Below are 12,787 nucleotides of genomic sequence, written 5' to 3'. Positions count from 1 at the left end.
ATTTGTCCAAATATACGCTAAAGACAATTAATCCTTCTGACCAGTAACCCTTCCAAATCCCAGAATCAGATGATAAATAAAAAAACTCTGACCGTGATCAAAATCAAATGAAAGTCTGGGGAGAAAAAGATCGAGGACTCGACTGCCTTGGTATTATATTTGCCCACCGTCCCTTTCAGATGGGCTTATTCTGCTCAGATGAAGAAAAAAGATTCAAGACGTAAACGATGAGATGCATAAACTCAATGAGCTCGAAGATTTTTGATAATTACTTATTTTTTTACCGACTTACCGACTACGTTCGGCCTTCATATTTATTCACTACATCAAATCTTGCAAACTCTTGTTGAAGACTGTCTTACAACATATTTAACAATGAAAGTAAACACAAAAAATCAAATAATATCCATTTCTTCGAGTTCCGCAACAAAATTTACTCGACCGAAAAAGGAACTTTAGCCTGACTGTCTTTCAAATACGAATTCTCATCACTTTGGTTTTCGTCTCCCTCTTGAATCTTGAGAAGAAGTTAATAACAATTGATTTTACTGTTGTGCGATTCTTTGTCTTTTCCCAAGCATTGGCCGCAGCCATATTCAAAATCACGTGATTAGTGAGAACACCACTGCCCGGTGTTAGCGGCGTATCCTCCAGAACGAGGGCTGGGTCACATGACTGTTTGTATGATTGATGTGTGTCAAAAATTGACAAGTTTGAATGGAGCCAGTTCGTTCAAAAATGAAGGTGGAAATTCGTCAAAATTTTCTGAGGAAGAAGATGGCGTTGTATCACTTTTAATTTCTTTTCCACTCTTGGTGTTCCACTTCTGGTATTTTTTCCCGTTAGACATTACTGAACAGCTGACAGCAATTTCACCGCTCGCCTTTTCTTGCCCTCGCCCACTTGTGAGCGTTTTCTTCCATGCTTCTGTCCTCGCAGCAAGCCAATGCGTGTTTCTTTTAGAAGTCTCATTCATTTGATAATTCCTGCCTCTCTTCAATTTCTTGCCGCCAATTACTTTTCTCTCTTTCAACATATCTTCACTACTGGTCACACCGTAAAGTTCATCGTCGCTGATTCCCTGAAGTTTCTTGACTTTCGTTTTTCCTGTAAAACGCTCTTTAAAACGGTTTACCATCACTCCAGCCATATTACAACTCACAAAGCACGATAAAAAGCCAAAGAGCAAATATAGTCAGTCAACGTTAATCTCAAGCAATCGTAGTGTCCGACTTTTTAACGCACACTTCTCTCTTGAAAATATTCTTTACTGCAAACGTTTGTGACGTTGTCATCTGTCACAATTGCAGCGTAAAACATGCAGATGGCGCGCGCTTTGCCGTTGATTCTACGTACGCTTCATAATAGTTTATTAGGGAGGGGTTATAGATCAAGTTGAATTGGGCGATAGTTTTTTCGTTTTCGAAAGCAAATAAAAGTTGTTTTTGTTGGTTATATGTTCTGCGTTTTCAATTGTCGTGATCAGTTACGCCAACGATATTTTAAGCAATTGCACTGCCTGTGCGCTACGTGCAAAGTTGTCCAATGCGCTACTTTGCTAGCTAAGCTAATCGAAGAATTTTCCAACGGAAGCAGCGTATTGATCAGCTGTTCTCGCGTAAAGTCGAGACTGGAGGCCAGGCAGCTCACCTGGTGACCAGGCCAGTTGGAACAGAGAGGAGTGTGGGATTGATAGGTACCAATCATTGTTGAAATAGTTTTCTGGGAGGATGTCTTTCTAAATAGCTGTTATTCAGAGTTGAGCCGGCAATAATAGATTTTTTGTTAAGAACTTGTGCAAACTAGACGAATGAGTCGACACATCGGTTAAAACAATGCAGAATGACCTTTTCGCCTCATTTGTATGTCAAAACGCTAAGAACTGTAGCAACAGCTATTGTCTTAATTACACGGCGTTCACATTTTGTTGTAAAATAAAAATGAAGAACAACCTTTTTTTAACGAGAAAATGATAAGCAGAGCTTTTATAAGGACAAAACGAACAACATTTTTATTCAAGTTATTTACACTAAATATTAAACGATTGTCATATTCTTGTTGAAGACTCTGCCTAGGTAACTAATGACAAAACATATCTGACTATTAAAGGGCGGTAACAAGCCAAGAGTAAATACGCAAAAACTGATTCAATTGCAAATAAATAGCCACCTATTTAATCTTTCAAATACGAATTCTCGTCACTTTGGTTTTCTTCTCCCTTTTGAGTTTTGACAATAAGTTATTAACCGTCGATTTTACTGTTGTGCTACTCTTTGTCTTTTCCCAAGCATTGGCCGCCGCTACATTCAAAGTCACGTGACTAGTCAGAACACCACTGCCCGGTGTATCCTCCAGAACGAGGGCTGGGTCACATGACTGTCCGTATGATTGATGTGTGTCAAATTTAACAGGTTTGGATGGAGTCAGTTCGTTCAAAAATAAAGCTGGAAATTCGAAAAAAATTTCTGAGGAAGAAGATGGCGTTGTATCACTTTCAATTTCTTTTCCAGTCTTGGTGTTCCACTTCTGGTATTTTTTCCCGTTAGACATTACTGAACAGCTGACAGCAATTTCACCGCTCGCCTTTTCTTGCCCTCGCCCACTTGTGAGCGTTTTCTTCCATGCTTCTGTCCTCGCAGCAAGCCAATGCGTGTTTCTTTTAGAAGTCTCATTCATTTGATAATTCTTGCCTCTCTTCAATTTCTTGCCGCCAATTACTTTTCTCTCTTTCAACATATCTTCACTACTGGCCACACCGTAAAGTTCATCGTCGCTGATTCCCTGAAGTTTCTTGACTTTCGTTTTTCCTGTAAAACGCTCTTTAAAACGGCTTATCATCACTCCGGCCATGTCACTTCTATTAAACCACGATAAAAGCTAAAAAACTGATATATTCAACGTTAATCTCAAGTAATCGCAGTGTCCGACTTTTTAACGCACGCCTCTCTCTTGAAAGTATTCTTTACTGCAAACGTTTATGACGTTATCATCTGTCACAATCGCAGCGCAAAACTTGCAGATGGCGCGCGCTTTGCGCTAAATAGTTTATTAGGGAAGGGCATGCTTCTGGGAGTGGCTAAAGTTCAAGTTGAATTGGGCGATAGTTTTTTGTTTTCCAAAGCAAATAAAAGTTGTTATTGTTGGTTATATCAGTTCTGCATTTTCAATTGTCATGATTAGTTGCGCCAACGATATTTTTAGCAATCGCCTTGTACTGTGCGCTATGTGCAAAGTTGACCAATGCGCTACTTTGCTAGCTAAACTTATCCAAACCCTACTTATTTGTTCCTAAAGGCGATAAAAGACTGGGCCTTCCCTTGATGCGATGCGCTCCATTCAAAACCGCCTCGGGAGCGACTGTGAACGAGTCTGAAACTTATCAAAGAATTTTTCAACGGAAGCAACGTATTGATCAGCGGTTCGCGCGTAAAGTCGAGGCTGAAGGCCAGGCAGCTCACCTTGTGACCAGGCCAGATGAAACTGAGAGGAGCATGGGATTGATAGGTGCCAATTATTAAGGAAGTCGTTTACTAGGGCGGTGCTTTTTTCCTAAATAGCTGTTATTACAGTTTAGCCCGCAATAATACATTCTTTTGTCAAGAATAATAATAATGGTGGAAAAAAAATACGACTACCGTGTGTGGCCCTAAATCCGGACAGCTGTCCGGACACTTAAGGTTCATCGTGTATTTTTCCGATGGGAAACAAAGTTTTAATAAAACCGATCCTTTCCAAAGATTTCTTGATCTGTTTGCTGTCTTAACCTTGCTCGAAGGCTTTCCTGCTGGCAGTGAAGTCGAGAATTTCTAGTCGACGTGAAGGTAGGTGAAGTTTGTTTTCGCGATGTTTATTTGTTCATGGCGCCTCAAATTAACTGGTGTTCTTTGCATTCCTGTATATCCGAAATGAGCGCGCTAAAAGAGGTAATTTTTGGTAGAATTGATGTATAGGAAATATTCTTTCGACTAGTGCAAAAAATTTGATTGACCGCTTAAGTTTCCGTCCAAAGTAACGAATTAAAATTTCTAAGTAATTTTTATGACTAGGTCCTTGGTCTGGACTGACGGCAACCAAATATAATTTCAAACTTCTGAAGGTGGCAAGCTAAATAATACTGAACGAAAAAGAGTCTAACAAAATTTACACCTTTCGTTTGAGTTCTAAGGCAAAATAAATTTAATTTTCAACAGAACAAAACGATGCAATCTGTGTACGACGGAAAAGTACTTCATTCTATGCAAGCCAGGCGCACTGGAACGCTCAATAAGAGAAATGAACTCGCAAGTGCATGCAGGCCTGCGGGAAAATACCTTTTGGTTAAAGCATAAATGGCAGCATTTAGGTCGTCAAACTGTTAGTTGAACCAAGCACCTGACGAGAGAGGACCAATTGGTCCTCTCGAAACAAATTTGTAGTGCTGCATGTACAGTATGTGGCCCTTGGTCCGGACGAAAAAGACGCGAACGTGTATTTCTCAGCCAAGAAGAAGAGCGGAGAGCTGAGATTTGTCCTGTTAAGTAACCGTGCCATCCAGCTAACAAGTGAAAAGACAACAGCTTCTGTGCTTACTCGACTCCATTACCCTGTAATATCGAAAACGGTGGTTCGGTTTGACGGCCCTTCGTCCGGACAGCGGGTCGTTGGTTCGGACAGCACGGAATATTTACGCAACAATTGTTCAAAATCTAATCTAAAGAAGTTTCTTGTACATTTTTAATATGGTTTAGTGAAATTCAGATAAATCAAATAAAAATTTTAGGAAGGGGAGCTTTATTTCATCTCATCAAGAAGTATAGTGAATATAAACAATAGCGCTTATCACACTGATAAGTGTGTTTTGCAAAGTTGGAATTAAAACTTCTCGTTTTAGTTTTAACTATTTACGGAATACCGTAGAATTCCGGTTATAAGCCCTGGGCTTATACAACTTCGTAAGGGGTTTTGGGTGGGCTTATAAGCGGGGGGGCTTATAACCGGAATTTTACGGTAGGTGCTGGCACGGGCCATCACTTTCCAGCTAGTAGTGTAAATTGCGTGCTTTTGTCCTTCAGATCTTCAGAGACCAAATGTATTTACCGTATTTACTCGAATAAGCGCCGCCCTCGAATAAGCGCCGCATTTAGGACCAAAAAAGTTAATAAGCGCCTCCCCCGAAAAAGCGCCGCAGTATCGATGCGGCGCTCGTTCGAGGAATTCCGTTTAACTTTAAACAGCACTACAAAACAACTCTAAAACAACAAAAGCGATGTTTTGCAGTACTAAGTGATTGTTATACTGCTTGCCCATTAGTTTTCTATCCAACATTCTTACAACACGTAGTTCTCTAAATGTTGTGAATTCCTCTAACTTTGCCAGGATAGCTAGCTCCACTTCTTTCTTTAGCAAGGGACGAATACTGACAATCAAAAGACGCTGTTTTCAATTACTGTAAAAGATAAGACTCTTGGTTGCGTCCACATTTTAAATAAGCGCCGCCCTCAAATAAGCGCCGCCCTCGAATAAGCGCCGCACTTGAGGCTTATTCGAGTAAATACGGTACTTAGTTCAGTTGCATTTCTTTTGTTTAAGTCCTTGAAGGAGGCTGTATGGCTGCGAAACCTCGTTTTGAAAGCGTTTCCCGTTAATCCAATGTATGTTTCTTTTCCTTCTTCGCTCTCAACGGTAGCTTGGTAGATCACATTTTCCATTAAACATTTTCCGCTCAGTGGACAGTTAGGCTTAATCCGACAGTTTCTTTTGTTAAGAAGGTATGTGAACAAGGCATAACGGTCAACATGTCGGTTAATACAATGCAGAATGACCCTTTCGCCTCATTTGTATGCCAAAACGCAGAGAAATGTAGTAACAGCTATTGTCTTTACACGGCGTTCATATTTTGTTAACGAGACATCTTGTTTGTTAACTCATTTGTTAACAACTTTTTATTAACAAGAACACGTTAAGCCGGCAGAGCTTTTACAAGGACGAAACAAACACTTTTTTTTTGTTCAAGTTGTTTACACTAAATATTAAACGATTGTCATATTCTTGTTGAAAACTCTGCCTCAGTGACTTATAACATAACATATTTGAATATTCTTTTTCTTAACGTTTACATATACATAATTTCTTTGAAAATAAATAGCCACTAATTTCGGTTTTTCAAATACGAATTTTCATCACTTTGGTTTTCTTCTCTCTCCTGAATCTTGAAAAGAAGTCAATTACAGTCGATTTTACTGTTGTGCGATTCTTTGTCTTTTCCCAAGCATTGGAGGCCGTCTCGTTCAAAATCACGTGATTAGTGAGAACACCACTGCCCGGTGTATCCTCCAGAACGAGGGCTGGGTCACATGACTGTCCGTATGATTGACGTGTGTTAAAATTGACAGGTTTGGATGGAGCCAGTTCATTTAAAAATAAAGCTGGAAATTCGTCAAAGATTTCTGGGGAAGATGATGGCGTTGTATCACTTTCAATTTCTTTTCCAGTCTTGGTGTTCCACTTCTGGTATTTTTTCCCGTTAGACATTACTGAACAGCTGACAGCAATTTCACCGCTTGCCTTTTCTTGCCCTCGCCCACTTGTGAGCGTTTTCTTCCATGCTTCTGTCCTCGCAGCAAACAAATGCGTGTTTCTTTTAGAAGTCCCATTCATTTGATAATTCTTGCCTCTCTTCAATTTCTTGCCGCCAATTACTTTTCTCTCTTTCAAGATATCTTCACTACTGGCCACACCGTAAAGTTCATCGTCGCTGATTCCCTGAAGTTTCTTGACTTTCGTTTTTCCTGTAAAACGCTCTTTAAAACGGCTTATCATCACTCCGGCCATGTCACTTCTATTAAACCACGATAAAAAGCTAAAAAAACTGATATATTCAACGTTAATCTCAAGTAATCGCAGTGTTCGACTTTTTAACGCACGCCTCTCTCTTGAAAGTATTCTTTACTGCAAACGTTTGTGACGTTATCATCTGCCACAATTGCAGCGCAAAACTTGCAGATGGCGCGCGCTTTGCCGTTGATTCTGCGCGCGCTAAATAGTTTATTAGGGACGGGCATGCTTCTGGGAGTGGCTAAAGTTCAAGTTGAATGGGGCGATAGTTTTTTGTTTTCGAAAGCAAATAAAAGTTGTTATTGTTGGTTATATCAGTTCTGCATTTTCAATTGTCATGATTAGTTGCGCCAACGATATTTTTAGCAATCGCCTTGTACTGTGCGCTATGTGCAAAGTTGACCAATGCGCTACTTTGCTAGCTAAACTTATCCAAACCCTACTTATTTGTTCCTAAAGGCGATAAAAGACTGGGCCTTCCCTTGATGCGATGCGCTCCATTCAAAACCGCCTCGGGAGCGACTGTGAACGAGTCTGAAACTTATCAAAGAATTTTTCAACGGAAGCAACGTATTGATCAGCGGTTCGCGCGTAAAGTCGAGGCTGAAGGCCAGGCAGCTCACCTTGTGACCAGGCCAGATGAAACTGAGAGGAGCATGGGATTGATAGGTGCCAATTATTATGGAAGTCGTTTACTAGGGCGGTGCTTTTTTCCTAAATAGCTGTTATTACAGTTTAGCCCGCAATAATACATTCTTTTGTCAAGAATAATAATAATGGTTGAAAAAAAATACGACTACCGTGTGTGGCCCTAAATCCGGACAGCCCTTGGTCCGGACACTTTAGGTTCATCGTGTATTTTTCCGATGGGAAACAAAGTTTTAATAAAACCGATCCTTTCCAAGGATTTCTTGATCTGTTTGCTGTCTTAACCTTGCTCGAAGGCTTTCCTGCTGGCAGTGAAGTTGAGAATTTCAAGTCGACGTGAAGGTAGGTGAAGTTTGTTTTCGCGATGTTTATTTGTTCATGGCGCCTCAAATTAACTGGTGTTCTTTGCATTCCTGTATATCCGAAATGAGCGCGCTAAAAGAGGTAATTTTTGGTAGAATTGATGTATAGGAAATATTCTTTCGACTAGTGCAAAAAATTTGATTGACCGCTTAAGTTTCCGTCCAAAGTAACGAATTAAAATTTCTAAGTAATTTTCATGACTAGGTCCTTGGTCTGGACTGACGGCAACCAAATATAACTTCAAACTTCTGAAGGTGGCAAGCTAAATAATACTGAACGAAAAAGAGTCTAACAAAATTTACACCATGTTTACACCTTTCGTTTGAGTTCTAAGGCAAAATAAATTTAATTTTACAATAGTTAAAACTAAAACGAGAAGTTTTAATTCCAACTTTGCAAAACACACTTATCAGTGTGATAAGCGCTATTGTTTATATCGAACCACCGTTTTCGATATTACAGAGTAATCGAGTCGAGTAAGCACAGAAGCTGTTGTCTTTTCACTTGTTAGCTGGATGGCACGGTAACTTACAGGACAAATCTCAGCTCTCCGCTCTTCTTCTAGACTGAGAAATACACGTTCGCGTCTTTTTCGTCCGGACCAAGGGCCACATACTGTACATGCAGCACTACAAAATTGTTTCGAGAGGACCAATTGGTCCTCTCTCGTCAGGTGCTTGGTTCAACTAACAGTTTGACGACCTAAATGCTGCCATTTATCCTTTAGCCAAAAGGTATTTTCTCGCAGGCCTGCATGCACTTGCGAGTTCATTTCTCTTATTGAGAGTTCCAGCGCCTGGCTTGCATACTTTTCCGTCGTACACAGATTGCATCGTTTTGTTCTGTTGGAATAGGTGCTGGCACGGGCCATCACTTTCCAGCTAGTAGTGTAAATTGCGTGCTTTTGTCCTTCAGGAACCAAATGTATTTACTTAGTTCAGTTGCATTTCTTTTGCTTACGTCCTTGAAGGAGGCTGTATGGTTGCCAAACCTCGTTTTGAAAGCGTTTCCCGTTAATCCAATGTATGTTTCTTTTCCTTCTTCGCTCTCAACGGTAGCTTGGTAGATCACATTTTCCATTAAACATTTTCCGCTCAGTGGACAGTTAGGCTTAATCCGACAGTTTCTTTTGTTAAGAGGTATGTGAACAAGGCATAACGGTCGACACGTCGGTTAATACAATGCAGAATGACTCTTTCGCCTCACTTGTATGCCAAAACGCAGAGAAATGTAGTAACAGCTATATATTGTCTTTACACGGCGTTCATATTTTGTTAACGAGACAACTTGTTTGTTAACTCATTTGTTAACAACTTTTTAATAACAAGAACACGTTAAGCCGGCAGAGCTTTTACAAGGACGAAACAAACACTATTTTTTATTCAAGTTGTTTACACTAAATATTAAACGATTGTCATATTCTTGTTGAAAACTCTGCCTCAGTGACTTATAACAAAACATATCTGAATATTCTTTTTCTTAATGTTTACATATACATAATTTCTTTGAAAATAAATAGCCACTAATTTCGGTTTTTCAAATACGAATTTTCATCACTTTGGTTTTCTTCTCTCTCCTGAATCTTGAAAAGAAGTCAATTACAGTCGATTTCACTGTTGTGCGATTCTTTGTCTTTTCCCAAGCATTGGAAGCCGTCACGTTCAAAGTCACGTGATTAGTGAGAACACCACTGCCCGGTGTATCCTCCTGAACGAGGGCTGGGTCACATGACTGTCCGTTTGATCGATGTGTGTCACAATTTACAGGTTTGGAAGGAGCTAGTTCGTTCAAAAATAAAGCTGGAAATTCGTCAAAATTTTCTGAGGAAGAAGATGGCGTTGTGTCACTTTTGATTTTTTTTCCAGTCTTGGTGTTCCACTTCTGGTACTTTTTCCCGTTAGACATTACTGAACAGCTGACAGCAATTTCACCACTCGCCTTTTCTTGCCCTGGCCCGCTTGTGAGCGTTCTCTTCCATGCTTCTGTCCTCGCAGCAAACCAATTCATGTTTCTTTTAGATGTCTCATTCATTTGATAATTCTTGCCTCTCTTCAGTTTCTTGCTACCAATAACTTTCCTGTCTTTTAACATATCTTCACTACTGGCCACACCGTAAAGTTCATCGTCGCTGATTCCCGGAAGTTTCTCGACTTTAGTTTTTCCTGTAAAAAGCTCTCTTAAGCGGTTCACCATCACTCCAGCCATATTACAACTCACAAAGCACGATAAAAAGCCAAAGAACTGATATAGTCAACGTTAATCTCAAGCAATCGTGCCGTCCAACTTTTAAACGCACGCCTCTCTCTTGAAAATGTTCTTTACTGCAAACGTTTATGACGTTATCATCTGTCACAATCGCAGCGCAAAACTTGCAGATGGCGCGCGCTTTGCCGTTGATTCTGCGCGCGCTGAATAGTTTATTAGGGATGGGCATGCTTCTGGGAGTGGCTAAAGTTCAAGTTGAATTGGGCGATAGTTTTTTGTTTTCCAAAGCAAATAAAAGTTGTTATTGTTGGTTATATCAGTTCTGCATTTTCAATTGTCATGATTAGTTGCGCCAACGATATTTTTAGCAATCGCCTTGTACTGTGCGCTATGTGCAAAGTTGACCAATGCGCTACTTTGCTAGCTAAACTTATCCAGACCCTACTTATTTGTTCCTAAAGGCGATAAAAGACTGGGCCTTCTCTTGATGCGATGCGTTCCATTCAAAACCGCCTCGGGAGCGACTGGGAACGAGTCTGAAACTTATCAAAGAATTTTTCAACGGAAGCAACGTATTGATCAGCGGTTCGCGCGTAAAGTCGAGGCTGAAGGCCAGGCAGCTCACCTTGTGACCAGGCCAGATGAAACTGAGAGGAGCATGGGATTGATAGGTGCCAATTATTATGGAAGTCGTTTACTAGGGCGGTGCTTTTTTCCTAAATAGCTGTTATTACAGTTTAGCCCGCAATAATACATTCTTTTGTCAAGAATAATAATAATGGTGGAAAAAAATACGACTACCGTGTGTGGCCCTAAATCCGGACAGTGTCCGGACACTTTAGGTTCATCGTGTATTTTTCCGATGGGAAACAAAGTTTTAATAAAACCGATCCTTTCCAAAGATTTCTTGATCTGTTTGCTGTCTTAACCTTGCTCGAAGGCTTTCCTGCTGGCAGTGAAGTCGAGAATTTCTAGTCGACGTGAAGGTAGGTGAAGTTTGTTTTCGCGATGTTTATTTGTTCATGGCGCCTCAAATTAACTGGTGTTCTTTGCATTCCTGTATATCCGAAATGAGCGCGCTAAAAGAGGTAATTTTTGGTAGAATTGATGTATAGGAAATATTCTTTCGACTAGTGCAAAAAAATTGATTGACCGCTTAAGTTTCCGTCCAAAGTAACGAATTAAAATTTCTAAGTAATTTTCATGACTAGGTCCTTGGTCTGGACTGACGGCAACCAAATATAATTTCAAACTTCTGAAGGTGGCAAGCTAAATAATACTGAACGAAAAAGAGTCTAACAAAATTTACACCTTTCGTTTGAGTTCTAAGGCAAAATAAATTTAATTTTCAACAGAACAAAACGATGCAATCTGTGTACGACGGAAAAGTACTTCATTCTATGCAAGCCAGGCGCACTGGAACGCTCAATAAGAGAAATGAACTCGCAAGTGCATGCAGGCCTGCGGGAAAATACCTTTTGGTTAAAGCATAAATGGCAGCATTTAGGTCGTCAAACTGTTAGTTGAACCAAGCACCTGACGAGAGAGGACCAATTGGTCCTCTCGAAACAAATTTGTAGTGCTGCATGTACAGTATGTGGCCCTTGGTCCGGACGAAAAAGACGCGAACGTGTATTTCTCAGCCTAGAAGAAGAGCGAAGAGCTGAGATTTGTCCTGTAAGTAACCGTGCCATCCAGCTAACAAGTGAAAAGACAACAGCTTCTGTGCTTACTCGACTCGATTACCCTGTAATATCGAAAACGGTGGTTCGGTTTGACGGCCCTTCGTCCGGACAGCGGGTCGTTGGTTCGGACAGCACGGAATATTTACGCAACAATTGTTCAAAATCTAATCTAAAGAAGTTTCTTGTACATTTTTAATATGGTTTAGTGAAATTCAGATAAATCAAATAAAAATTTTAGGAAGGGGAGCTTTATTTCATCTCATCAAGAAGTATAGTGAATATAAACAATAGCGCTTATCACACTGATAAGTGTGTTTTGCAAAGTTGGAATTAAAACTTCTCGTTTTAGTTTTAACTATTTACGGAATACCGTAGAATTCCGGTTATAAGCCCTGGGCTTATACAACTTCGTAAGGGGTTTTGGGTGGGCTTATAAGCGGGGGGGCTTATAACCGGAATTTTACGGTAGGTGCTGGCACGGGCCATCACTTTCCAGCTAGTAGTGTAAATTGCGTGCTTTTGTCCTTCAGATCTTCAGAGACCAAATGTATTTACCGTATTTACTCGAATAAGCGCCGCCCTCGAATAAGCGCCGCATTTAGGACCAAAAAAGTTAATAAGCGCCTCCCCCGAAAAAGCGCCGCAGTATCGATGCGGCGCTCGTTCGAGGAATTCCGTTTAACTTTAAACAGCACTACAAAACAACTCTAAAACAACAAAAGCGATGTTTTGCAGTACTAAGTGATTGTTATACTGCTTGCCCATTAGTTTTCTATCCAACATTCTTACAACACGTAGTTCTCTAAATGTTGTGAATTCCTCTAACTTTGCCAGGATAGCTAGCTCCACTTCTTTCTTTAGCAAGGGACGAATACTGACAATCAAAAGACGCTGTTTTCAATTACTGTAAAAGATAAGACTCTTGGTTGCGTCCACATTTTAAATAAGCGCCGCCCTCAAATAAGCGCCGCCCTCGAATAAGCACCGCACTTGAGGCTTATTCGAGTAAATACGGTACTTAGTTCAGTTGCATTTCTTTTGTTTAAGTCCTTGAAGGAGGCTGTATGGCTGCG

At 40.4% G+C, this 12,787-nt stretch overlaps 1 protein-coding gene across 1 annotated transcript in view; it reads left to right on the top strand.

Moving 5' to 3' along the window:
• The window catches only part of LOC144645296 (heterogeneous nuclear ribonucleoprotein L-like), a 103,164-nt gene that overhangs the window by 30,060 nt on the left and 60,317 nt on the right, over window positions 1-12,787 (top strand). The gene's annotated exons all lie outside the window — the stretch shown is intronic.

The sequence above is a fragment of the Oculina patagonica genome, chromosome 3 (genome assembly GCF_052425735.1).
Source record: "Oculina patagonica isolate OP01 chromosome 3, crgOcupat, whole genome shotgun sequence".
Lineage (NCBI taxonomy): Eukaryota > Metazoa > Cnidaria > Anthozoa > Scleractinia > Oculinidae > Oculina > Oculina patagonica.
The sequence above is the reverse complement of the archived record's forward strand: the minus strand, read 5'-3'. Positions and strand labels throughout refer to the sequence as shown.